The sequence below is a fragment of the Amblyomma americanum genome, chromosome 1 (assembly GCF_052857255.1).
Source record: "Amblyomma americanum isolate KBUSLIRL-KWMA chromosome 1, ASM5285725v1, whole genome shotgun sequence".
Taxonomy (NCBI): Eukaryota; Metazoa; Arthropoda; class Arachnida; order Ixodida; family Ixodidae; genus Amblyomma; species Amblyomma americanum.
This window is the reverse complement of record NC_135497.1, coordinates 45660974-45672032: the sequence shown is the minus strand read 5'-3', so window position 1 is coordinate 45672032 and position 11059 is coordinate 45660974. Positions and strand designations below refer to the sequence as shown.

Here is an 11059-nt window from a genome sequence, read left to right as displayed (position 1 = left end):
GAAAATGCCCTATGCAAAACAAAACGAACAAAAAGAATCAGGCTGTCCCCTTCTCGGCTGTGAGGGTTCAATTACAGCACATCGCCTCGAGCTGCAGGATTCAAAGATGGACACAAAACGCGTTACCAAGTTCTGCAAAGCCTATATAGTCACCTTTTCGGCATTTTCTCCGCAGTTGGTGTCGACAAGTGTCTGCTCGTTTACTTTTGTTATTGTCACACACTTCTACCGACGCCAAATTCGCGACGTTCGCACCCCATTAGCGTAGCCTTCGCGTGAAGGAAGGTGTAAAACAAAGAAACAAACAAACAAACACGAGTGAAGCATTGCACGCTCCGTTTCCTGCCTCGTCCCACTTTTGTCTTGTAGCAGCCTCTAACTACAACACAACAAAATCGACCAGCTGTGAATCCTGTCGAAGCAGGCATATGCCGAGAGGGCACAAGGAGATCAGTCGGTCGGGGTGGGTGAAGTAGAGAGCAAACGGAAGTACCGAAAATGTGATCATGAGCATTGTCCAGCTGTGGCAGGACCTCGGACTTGCCCCCACCGACACAAGGTTACAGCGCGAGTCGACGGGGCTTCGCGAGCACTGTGGTGTGCAATGAGAGAACGAGTGGCTCGTAAGAAGAGAGGAAGAAAGGAGGAAGGAAAGGGAGCACCGGCTGCGCGCCACGTCCCTGTTTTCTCTTGATCACCGACGGTTTTCTCGGCGTCTCTTTCGCGATTACTGGTGAATAGCTAGCTAGGTGGCACGCTAGCCATGGCTGCTGTGGTTGCTAGGTTGCGCTGCTGGCCCGCTGCCAACGCCCTCGAGAGCAGCAGTCATTGATCTGGACGGCTCGCTCTTGAGACACAAACAACGAGTGCAGCTGGAGGGGCGCCCGGGCGCTTCCTGCTCCGCTGGGCGGCCCCGTATTTTCCTTCCTTTTTACTATTTTTTAATAAAAAACCACTACCACCACCACCAGGGTGCGATCCTGCTAGCTCATGCGCAGCAACCGTCCTCGGTAGCCTACTGAACCACCGCAGCGGGTGGGCTCATATTTCACAAGACAGCAGATCATCACGCAATGCGCCACAGCACATGAATGCATCCCCTTTGCGCATTCCACCCCTGCGGTTCCTTGCGAATTATTTATGACAACTGACTTTATATTAGGTTGATTCACCAAACCTTGAATTACATATTTGTGCGTGTGGCTGCATTATGTTCAGTAGCAGGCTTTTCGGCGGAGGGATTTTTAGCTTGGTGTAAGAAATGGCACAACAAGCGCTATCTTCACTGACGCAAGATGGTGGGACGCCTAGCATGGCATGCCTTCACATGTGCTTTCGCCAGCATACTTACCTGGTGTCGGGTCACCGGCGATCATGAAGGTCGGGGCCCCGTGCCGAGGCCTTCCATTGCACTTCGGTTGGCTGAAGCGCGCCACTACCCCTAACTGGGGCAGATGGGACACGTAATTTTTGGTAGTGGGGCTCGGCGTCCGCGCCAGCCCCTGCCATGACAAAATCAAAAAAGAGACAGTAACGCAGAAGTTATTTCCGTGTAGGTATTCATTGCGAGTCGTAAAAATCTCCCTCTGCCGACGGAGCGGGACATTGGCGCCATGAATGGGATTCCCTGCTGGGGATGCCTGGAAATACTGGTTCAAAGATGGACACAAAACGCGTTACCAAGTTCTGCAAAGCCTATATAGTCCACCTTTTCGGCATTTTCTCCGCAGTTGGTGTCGACAAGTGTCAGCTCGTTTACTTTTGTTATTGTCACACACTTCTACCGACGCCAAATTCGCGACGTTCGCACCCCATTAGCGTAGCCTTCGCGTGAAGGAAGGTGTAAAACAAAGAAACAAACAAACAAACACGAGTGAAGCATTGCACGCTCCGTTTCCTGCCTCGTCCTACTTTTGCCTTGTAGCAGCCTCTAACTACAACACAACAAAATCGACCAGCTGTGAATCCTGTCGAAGCAGGCATATGCCGAGAGGGCACAAGGAGATCAGTCGGTCGGGGTGGGTGAAGTAGAGAGCAAACGGAAGTACCGAAAATGTGATCATGAGCATTGTCCAGCTCTGGCAGGACCTCGGACTTGCCCCCACCGACACAAGGTTACAGCGGGAGTCGACGGGGCTTCGCGAGCACTGTGGTGTGCAATGAGAGAACGAGTGGCTCGTAAGAAGAGAGGAAGAAAGGAGGAAGGAAAGGGAGCACCGGCTGCGCGCCACGTCCCTGTTTTCTCTTGATCACCGACGGTTTTCTCGGCGTCTCTTTCGCCATTACTGGTGAATAGCGAGCTAGGTGCCAAGCTAGCCATGGCTGCTGTGGTTGCTAGGTTGCGCTGCTGGCCCGCTGCCAACGCCCTCGACAGCAGCAGTCATTGATCTGGACGGCTCGCTCTTGAGACACAAACAACGAGTGCAGCTGGAGGGGCGCCCGGGCGCTTCCTGCTCCGCTAGGCGGCCCCGTATTTTCCTTCCTTTTTACTATTTTTTAAATAAAAAACCACTACCACCACCACCAGGGTGCGATCCTGCTAGCTCATGCGCAGCAACCGTCCTCGGTAGCCTACTGAACCACCGCAGCGGGTGTGCTGGTGGTGGTGGTAGTGGTTTTATTAAAAATAATAGTAAAAAGGAAGGAAAAGATTTTTGCTAGCCCCGGCATCTGCCATCGATACTGAAGCACCTGAGCTGGGGCAGCGGAAATAAAGGACAGCAGGCAGAATGGAGAAATGAAATGAAAGAGGTGAGGGGACAGGAATAGAGGATAGGGGGAGAAGTAGTATGTACAAACTATGCTCGTATTTCACAAGACAGCAGATCATCACGCAATGCGCCACAGCACATGAATGCATCCCCTTTGCGCATTCCACCCCTGCGGTTCCTTGCGAATTATTTATGACAACTGACTTTATATTAGATTGATTCACCAAACCTTGAATTACATATTTGTGCGTGTGGCTGCATTATGTTCAGTAGTAGGCTTTTCGGCGGAGGGATTTTTAGCTTGGTGTAAGAAATGGCAAAACAAGCGCTATCTTCACTGACGCAAGATGATGGGACGCCTAGCATGGCATGCCTTCACATGTGCTTTCGCCAGCATACTTACCTGGTGTCGGGTCACCGGCGATCATGAAGGTCGGGGCCCCGTGCCGAGGCCTTCCATTGCACTTCGGTTGGCTGAAGCGCGCCACTACCCCTAACTGGGGCAGATGGGACACGTAATTTTTGGTAGTGGGGCTCGGCGTCCGCGCCAGCCCCTGCCATGACAAAATCAAAAAAGAGACAGTAACGCAGAAGTTATTTCCGTGTAGGTATTCATTGCGAGTCGTAAAAACGCCCCGCTCTGGCGAGAGTGTGCTGTGGTGCGACGCCATCAAAAGCTTTACGGTGCGGGTGGAGTGGTAGTCATAGCGTACGGACGGAATTGATGTGGTAAGGGGGAGCCACTGCGCGTGCGCAAGAGGGGTCCGGTAAACCGGTATACTTCGTCTCCGGGCCTGCCGTCGGCGACAGCGACCACCACAGCGAGTATCACGTTATCACGAACTCTTCAGCTTGTTTCCCGTGGGTCGAAAGGGGAACACCTTTCGGCCGCCGCCTGGGGCGCCTTTTCGAGCGACGGGCAGGATAGGTGGCGCCCCATGCCTGTTGCGTGTATCGTGCGCGACGCAGCATGCAGTGAGCATTAGCGCTTCCGCCCGCCGTTGCAGCCAGCGCCCCCCAGTGGCGAACGGGGCGCAATGCAACCACGCCTTCTAGCTTGTGACTCGACAAAGCTGAACACTCCATGCACGCTCAACGACAAACAGAGGAGGCTACGAACAAGCTGCCTTGAGCCGGGAAGGGCACGCCACTCACGCGCTGTTTGGACTGGTTTATGGGCGTCTGTACTTCTACTGCGTTTATGTGCCTTACGATCTTTCCGGTGAACAAATGATTAAATGGTAGCGGCACTCAACTGGTAGGCATGAGTGGTCCTATATTGAGACTGCTTGCGGTCTCTGAAAATGAACTCGAAGAAGAATTAGTACAGGCCAGGAATCACTCCGCCGTGCGTGGGTTCATTTTCTCGCTAACCAAAGGCTTACCAGTCAGCACGATGGCAAGACGGGCGAGTTGGTGATACATACTTGTGCGAGAATAGCGAAATAGGCGAGGACAACAAGGAAAGAAAACAACAGGACCAGCGCTAACTCACAACTGAAGGTTTGTTCACAGGAAGCCAGGAAGATAAAGAGGGCTAACAAACAAGATAGCAAAGCAAACAGACGTGCAGCTACGTGGAATCAAGGAAACGAACCTCACTGCCATGCAGGCATACCTACGGGCTGCTAACACACAATCTAGGTTTTTTCGTCATGTAAAAAGCCTCCATAATCTCCCTGGTTAACTGTGTTGGGTAACTGTACAATACATCACTGTGATGAAAAGTAGGGAAGCAAGATATGCAGTCTCTAAGATGATTAGTCAGGCCAAGCTAGCGGCTATCGCTTTTTTCGGTTCGCAACTTCCGCGTCTTGTGGTAGACTGTTGCTACAGCAAGGACTTGTATCTGCCTTTTTGATAAATGCAAGGATGATGCTGGCGACGGTGATTCAAAGACGAGGTGTTGTTTATGGCACGCCAAAAAATTCGTTTCGCGCCTATATATTTATAAGCTGGCGCATAAGTTTTCTTTCTGTCAGTAAAGAGAACTAATCAACGGTTTGGAACATTCTAAGTGGTCCATGATTGGGGAAATCCATTGAGCTATCTGGTTAGAACGAAAAAGCAGCTTAGCTTGTTTGCGGCGGGCATCATTCAAATCTTGATTAGCGCTGATTAAAATTACTATCTTCGAGTGCACTCTGGCTGCCCATTCGTTCAAGTAACGCATGCGGCATGTTTACTTGCAGTCGATACGTGGTGGCACGCTTAAATCCGGCTCTTTTTTATTTGCAGTTAAATAAGACTAGACTTGAACTATACATGTCTGGACTATGCAGTTTGCTCAAGGACTTGTTTACTGCTCTTGAAGTGAACACCAGCTTGAAGGAGCTACGCAATGCCTTCGGCACAGTTGATGCTAGCTGCGGAGATGCTTTGGGCTCTGCAATTTCCAAGAACGCCTGCCTGCTCTACCTGGGCTTGTGTGGGCAAATTGCCGATTACTGCATAGCGCGCTTGGCAAAGGCGCTCTCACAGAACGCCACACTAGAAAAGCTGCACTTCGAGGGCTGCAGTCAAGGCTTCAACGGCGTCTTGGCTTTGTGTGATACGCTACGCACCAACAAGACTTTGAAAGAGGTGGGGCTTCCGCACTTCCTAGCGGGTGACTCAGAAAGGTACGACATCATCCGTCTACACCTATTTTTTGTTGACTGTTTTCTGAACAGTAATTCCTAAAAAGTTTCATATTTTGATGACACCTAAATATCATTTTTGATAGCGTAGTCAAGGGAATAATGTGACTGTTATTACGTGAAGAGCCTAAATTCCGGTTAATTTCAACTTCTTCGTTATCATCCTTATTACTTCAAATAGTGCGTAGCACCTCACTAAGGTCGGTAGTAAAGTGGCAGAACGTGGGTAATGGTAGTGGTGTAATTAGATTTCATTCAGAAGAACTCTGTCATCGAGATTCAACTGACAGTCATGTGGCTCCAAAGCGTTTTGACGTCACTGTATATACAGACTGCGTAGTAATTTCATTTCTGTCCACTACATTCAAAATCTAGTTGAAAGAAAAACAAAATACAGACCCCTGTAATGAGAGCAGTGAAACTGTATCTTGAAGGTTTTAAGAAGTGTGCCGTACTTGCGAGAGCTGCCGTGAGTAACGCGGTTGCGTTTACATAAGCACACCATATCTTCAAATCTTCGCCAGATATCGCAGCAATGCAATTAATAATGATGATTGGTTTTTGGTGGGAAAGGAAATGGCGCAGTATCTGTCTCATATATCGTTGGACACCTGAACCGCGCCGTAAGGGAAGGGATAAGGGAGGGAGTGATAGAAGAAAGGAAGAGAGAGGTGCCGTAGTGGAGGGCTCCGGAATAATTTCGACCACCTGGGGATCTTTAACGTGCACTGACATCGCACAGCACACGGGCGCCTTAGCGTTTTTCCTCCATAAAAACGCAGCCGCCGCGGTCGGGTTCGAACCCGGGAACTCCGGATCAGTAGTCGAGCGCCCTAACCACTGAGCCACCGCGACGTCAATACAATGTTTTGTTTTTTTATTTGTGTGTTATGCGAATGCGGGACACAAGGCTGTGTCATACGAGTCCGCGTCTCTTCGTAGTCATTTTATTTTTTATATTGGTAGCTGTACTCAACGCAAAAGTAGCTCACCATTCCGTGCCTAACCCGCCGGTGTGGCTCAGTGGTTAGGGCGCTCGGCTACTGATCCGAAGTTCTCGGGTTCGAACCCGTCCGCGGCGGCTGCGCTTTTATGGAGGCAAAACACTAAGGCGCCCGTGTGCTGTGCAATATCAGTGCACGTTAACGATCCCTAGGTGGTCGAAATTATTCCGGAGCCCTCCACTACACCTCTCTTCTTTCACTTCCTCCTTTATTCCTTCCCTTACGGCACGGTTCAGGTGTACAACGATATATGAGACAGATACTGCGCCATTTCCTTTCCCCAAAAGCCAATTATAATTATTACTCCGTGCCCGATTTGACCTTGGTTTAACCTTGAGAAGTACAATATAGCGACAGATTGACCTTGGCAGATTTGGACCAAAATCAATGTCCGACCATAATTAGCCGTGCCCGGCATGATGGCGACCTCCAAGTTTGCCCCGGGTCATTTCCAAAACTTTGCCCAGGCCACACCCTAGATATGTCCTTGGCCGATTTGGACCAAAATCGATGTCCAACCGGAATTGAGCATGCCCGACACGATGGCGACCACCAAATTTGGCGCGGCTCACCTCTTAATTTCACCTTGGCCGATTTGGACCAATATCGATGTGCAACTATAATTGAGTGCGCCCGACACGATGGCGGCCTCGAAATTTGGCCCGGGTCGTTTCCAAAATTTTGCCCGGGCAACCCCCGTAATTTGACCTCGGCTGGTTAGTTTAGGGGGGTTTAACGTCCCAAAGCGACTCAGGCTATGAGAGACGCCGTAGTGAAGGGCTCCGGGAATTTCGACTACCTGGAGTTCTTTAACGTGCACTGACATCGCACAGTACACGGGCCTCTAGAATTTCGCCTCCATCGAAATTCGACCGCCGCGGCCGGGATCGAACCCGCGTCTTTCGGGCCAGCAGCCGAGCGCCATAACCTCTCAGCCACCGTGGCGGCTTTTGACCTCGGCTGATTTAGACAAAAATCGATGTCCAACCATAATTGAGCGTTCCCAACATGATATGGCGACCTCCAAAATGGGCGTTCACAGAGAGGCGACAGCGAGACGTGTTGGAAGATATCGATATAAACGTGACATCTGAACAAACGCATTACGTTAGCTTGTATGTAGTAAAGGGAAGGTTATTCGCGATAAGAGCACAGCAGTTTCAATCCGGTGTCCACCAGTGTATTCTGCTCTGGGCTGTTGCTTTCTGTCAACAACATAGATATTTTTATACCACGTTTAGTCGGCAGAGAAATTTAGCACAGCGAACTCGTATACCGGTTTACTGAACGCCTCATGCGCACGCGCAGTGGCCCCACCTGACTGCACCCATGTAACTGCACATGTGCACGGGAGGCATCCGGTAAACCGGTTTACGTCTTCGCTGGTACGTCTCCAGTATGATAAAAACGTCTATTAGAGAGATTTAGCATAGCAGAGTTGTATACCAGGGCGCACGCACGAGGTGTCTGGTAGTCCGGTATACGTCTCCGCTAGCACGCCTTCGCCAAGTTGAATCGCTCTTATTCACTGAAGATGACCGCGTGTATTAAATGTCCTGGCCATGGTCACTGAGTGCTTAATTTGTGGAGTACTCTGTGTCATGCGCCTAGCTCACCTATCTCCACTGAACGCCTTTTTTCGGCGAAGTTTGCAGATTCTCGCCAGCAAAAGTGCTGGCGTGCTTGCCGACCTTGTTCACGTTTTTCCTGCCCTTGGCATCCCACTCTGTTTTCCTTACACTTTTCTGGTTATGTCTGTCACATATTAGGCCCTGCCCAAAAATCACTCATGCTGGATTGCAGCTAAGTTATAAACAGCTACAGTTTTTGCCCTATAATTCTTGCTGCTTTCTTGGCGGACACAATATGCTTCCGAAGTGAAAGCTTTGCATTGTCCCATCTTGCAGGATCGCGTTGGCAGACAAGCTAGTGGATGTCGATGGCTGCAGTCGTGTGCATCTACCCTATATGAAGGACCCCTACCTGTCAGAATTGGTGTGTCTGGCTTCTCTTGCAACGTGCCCCACAGAGCTCGACGAGATGTACACTCACGGCTTCCGCGACATGAACGTCAAACTTCTTTTCGACGCCCTATCCTCCAGCATCCGTGTTAGTTCATTGAGCACTGTAATCTACCGAAATGAGTAAGAAAACATAACAGCCCTTTGCAACGTGCTGAAAACCAACGGGTTCATCAGGCGGGCCTGTATCGCCTTCCGAAGTGACGAGAAGTTTGTTCAAGAACTCTTGTGTGCCCTGAGTGTCAATCGAAACAACTGAAATAGGCCTAAAATACAATGCACTAGAAATGGGAAATGTTTTAGCGCTGTCAGATTACTTTGCTCACAACAGGACTGCTGACAATTTCCAGCTTTCTTACGATGGTGACTTTTGTGGCCCGTTCCTTACGGAGCTGTCACGAGGTGTGTCGATCAACCCGATTATTGTGGATTTAACAGTGGGAGAAGAGTGGAACGACCACTCAACCTTGGTTATTTCCAACACCATCCGACGGAATAAGGCTGCTTTGAATTATGCTCTCGGGTTTGTTTTCCGGTGTGGTACAGACCGATGGTGCGCTGAGGCATTCGAGCTTTTCTCCGAAACACCTGGCTTCGCTGCGCACGTGAGGAAGACTTTTGGACTAATGAAACGCGAAGCAGTGGTGGAGATAGCCTCAGCAAAGAACTACTTGTTGGACAATTATTTTGTCCTCACGGGTGTTGTGCAGCATTCCGTCGTGTGCTAGACTGCACGTGGCACGAGCGTTCAGTGCGATGAGCTCAACACAGACTGTTGGCGTGCCATTATGCGTCATCTCAAAGTCTCAGATGTGTTGGCCTAGCTGCGATATTGTTCTCTGCATTGCTGCTCACGACAGTTCGCCATCCATTAGACACATCAGGGCTCGGTAAAAGGACACAACTGGGAACACTTCTCAGCAATGCTGCCAAACTTGACATGTTTGCAAGTTGTGCTTCAGTGCTCTAAAAGTACAATGTTTTCAGTGCCGTTCTGTGTTCTCATGTCAAGCTTTCTTCAGCATGGAAAGCGCAGCACTTGTGCGCTTTTCGTTCTTGCAGGAATAAAATCTCCATTAGGCAGCAGCATGTGGCAGAAAATCAAGTATAAACGAGAACAAATGAAAAAATACACAGTAATGAGAAATAAACACAAGAGATCACTGCGGCTACCCGCATTGGAGAAACACGAAAGCACTGACACATTCCTCAGCACTCGCCGCCTTTGAAATTTGGCGTCATGGTTGCTTTCTCATCCGCTTAATTCTTTTTTTCCCATTTCCATAATTACTCAATTTAATTAACCAGTTTTGCTCTCATTATGCCTCTTTTTCTCTCACTAATATTTGGGGCTTTCAAATTTGGCGCCATGGTTGTTTTCCCACCCACTTACTATATACTCGTCCAGCCTATTCGACCGTCCATTGACATTAGTTTCTAATTAATTGATTAATATATTCCAATCAAACTTTTTGTTCTATTTATTATCACTCATCGAACAGATTTCAATTCATTCCCTTACAAATATTATTCTTGAGACAGTGTCGGAGTTCTCATGAGCAGACTCAACATGCACTGTTGAATTTGTGTTGGGACTAAGATGGCCTAGTGTTGGTGATTTATTGAGGCAGAGTTGAAACTCAATGAAAAAGCAAGCACCATGCCAGAGTTGAGAATTCCCAATGCCTATTCAAAGTGTTTTCATGTTGAATTCTTGTTGCAATTACTGGACAGATTCAACATGCCGTGTTGAATTTATGTTGGGCACATGAAGCTTCCCTGTAGAAAAGTCGCCACCGTGCCTGTGCTGAGAGAGCTCAACATTGATGTTTTGTTGTTAGCTCGCTGAAAACCGGTCAGTGAATAATGCCATTCAGCAATGAAACTTATACGCTACAGGATTGAATGCTTACCAAGCGAGATGAAAAATCAAAGCACTTGCTTCGCTGCCCTCCAGCAGCTTTTAACGTGACAGCGTTAAAGACTCATTTCTTCAGAAAATCCGGCATTGGTGTTGCAAGCGAAAAATCACGCGCATGCCTCTAGCAGGTGGTAGTTGACAGGCGACATGGCGTTTGTTGTGTGATGTCCAGAAACTGCACGACATGGTCGAGTAGCTACTTTGACATGGGAGGGTATGATGTGAATTCAACTGGCACGCTTTGATCGAGAGTCAGACACGCTACCATCATGCAGGAACGTTCGTATGGCTTGGGTAAAGCATGTCTTTATACTGTTATCGCCTAGTCTTGCGCATAATGCGGTAGATTATGACTGTATGCTAAAGAGCAAGTATGCAAACTAAAATCCACAAGCGGAGCTGCAGACAGCAGCCATTAACGCTGTCACTCCCTTAAGAGCTGCTTGTGAATTATGACCAGAGGATGCACAGAGGGAAATTGAATACTCCATTAACTTTATTTCCCGGACAAGCATCGATGAGAGGCTGTTTTTATGTAATTTTACACGTGAAACATGTGTGTAAGAAAAAGACATTAATCTACCAAGAATGACAATACAATGCGGTCTGCACTGAAAACTTACCCTACGGTTAAAAATTTTGATTTTCCTCAATACATGTGACAAATATGAGGCTCTCATTTTAGGCAACTGACAAATGACCGCGATGCACACAAAATAGATGATATGACTTTGCCAGCGCAAATTTAACAATTTGACAAATA

General features: G+C 48.7%; 2 non-coding genes across 2 annotated transcripts; both read left to right on the top strand.

Annotated features, from left to right (window-relative positions):
• The first annotated feature begins 1343 nt into the window (after positions 1 to 1343).
• Positions 1344 to 1505, top strand: LOC144116697 (U1 spliceosomal RNA). Its single transcript, XR_013311949.1, has one exon. It is a non-coding gene; the product is annotated as a U1 spliceosomal RNA (small nuclear RNA).
• Positions 1506 to 3106: 1601 nt separating this feature from the next.
• LOC144116686 (U1 spliceosomal RNA) lies at positions 3107 to 3268 on the top strand. The gene has a single exon (XR_013311948.1). It is a non-coding gene; the product is annotated as a U1 spliceosomal RNA (small nuclear RNA).
• Positions 3269 to 11059: the final 7791 nt, after the last annotated feature.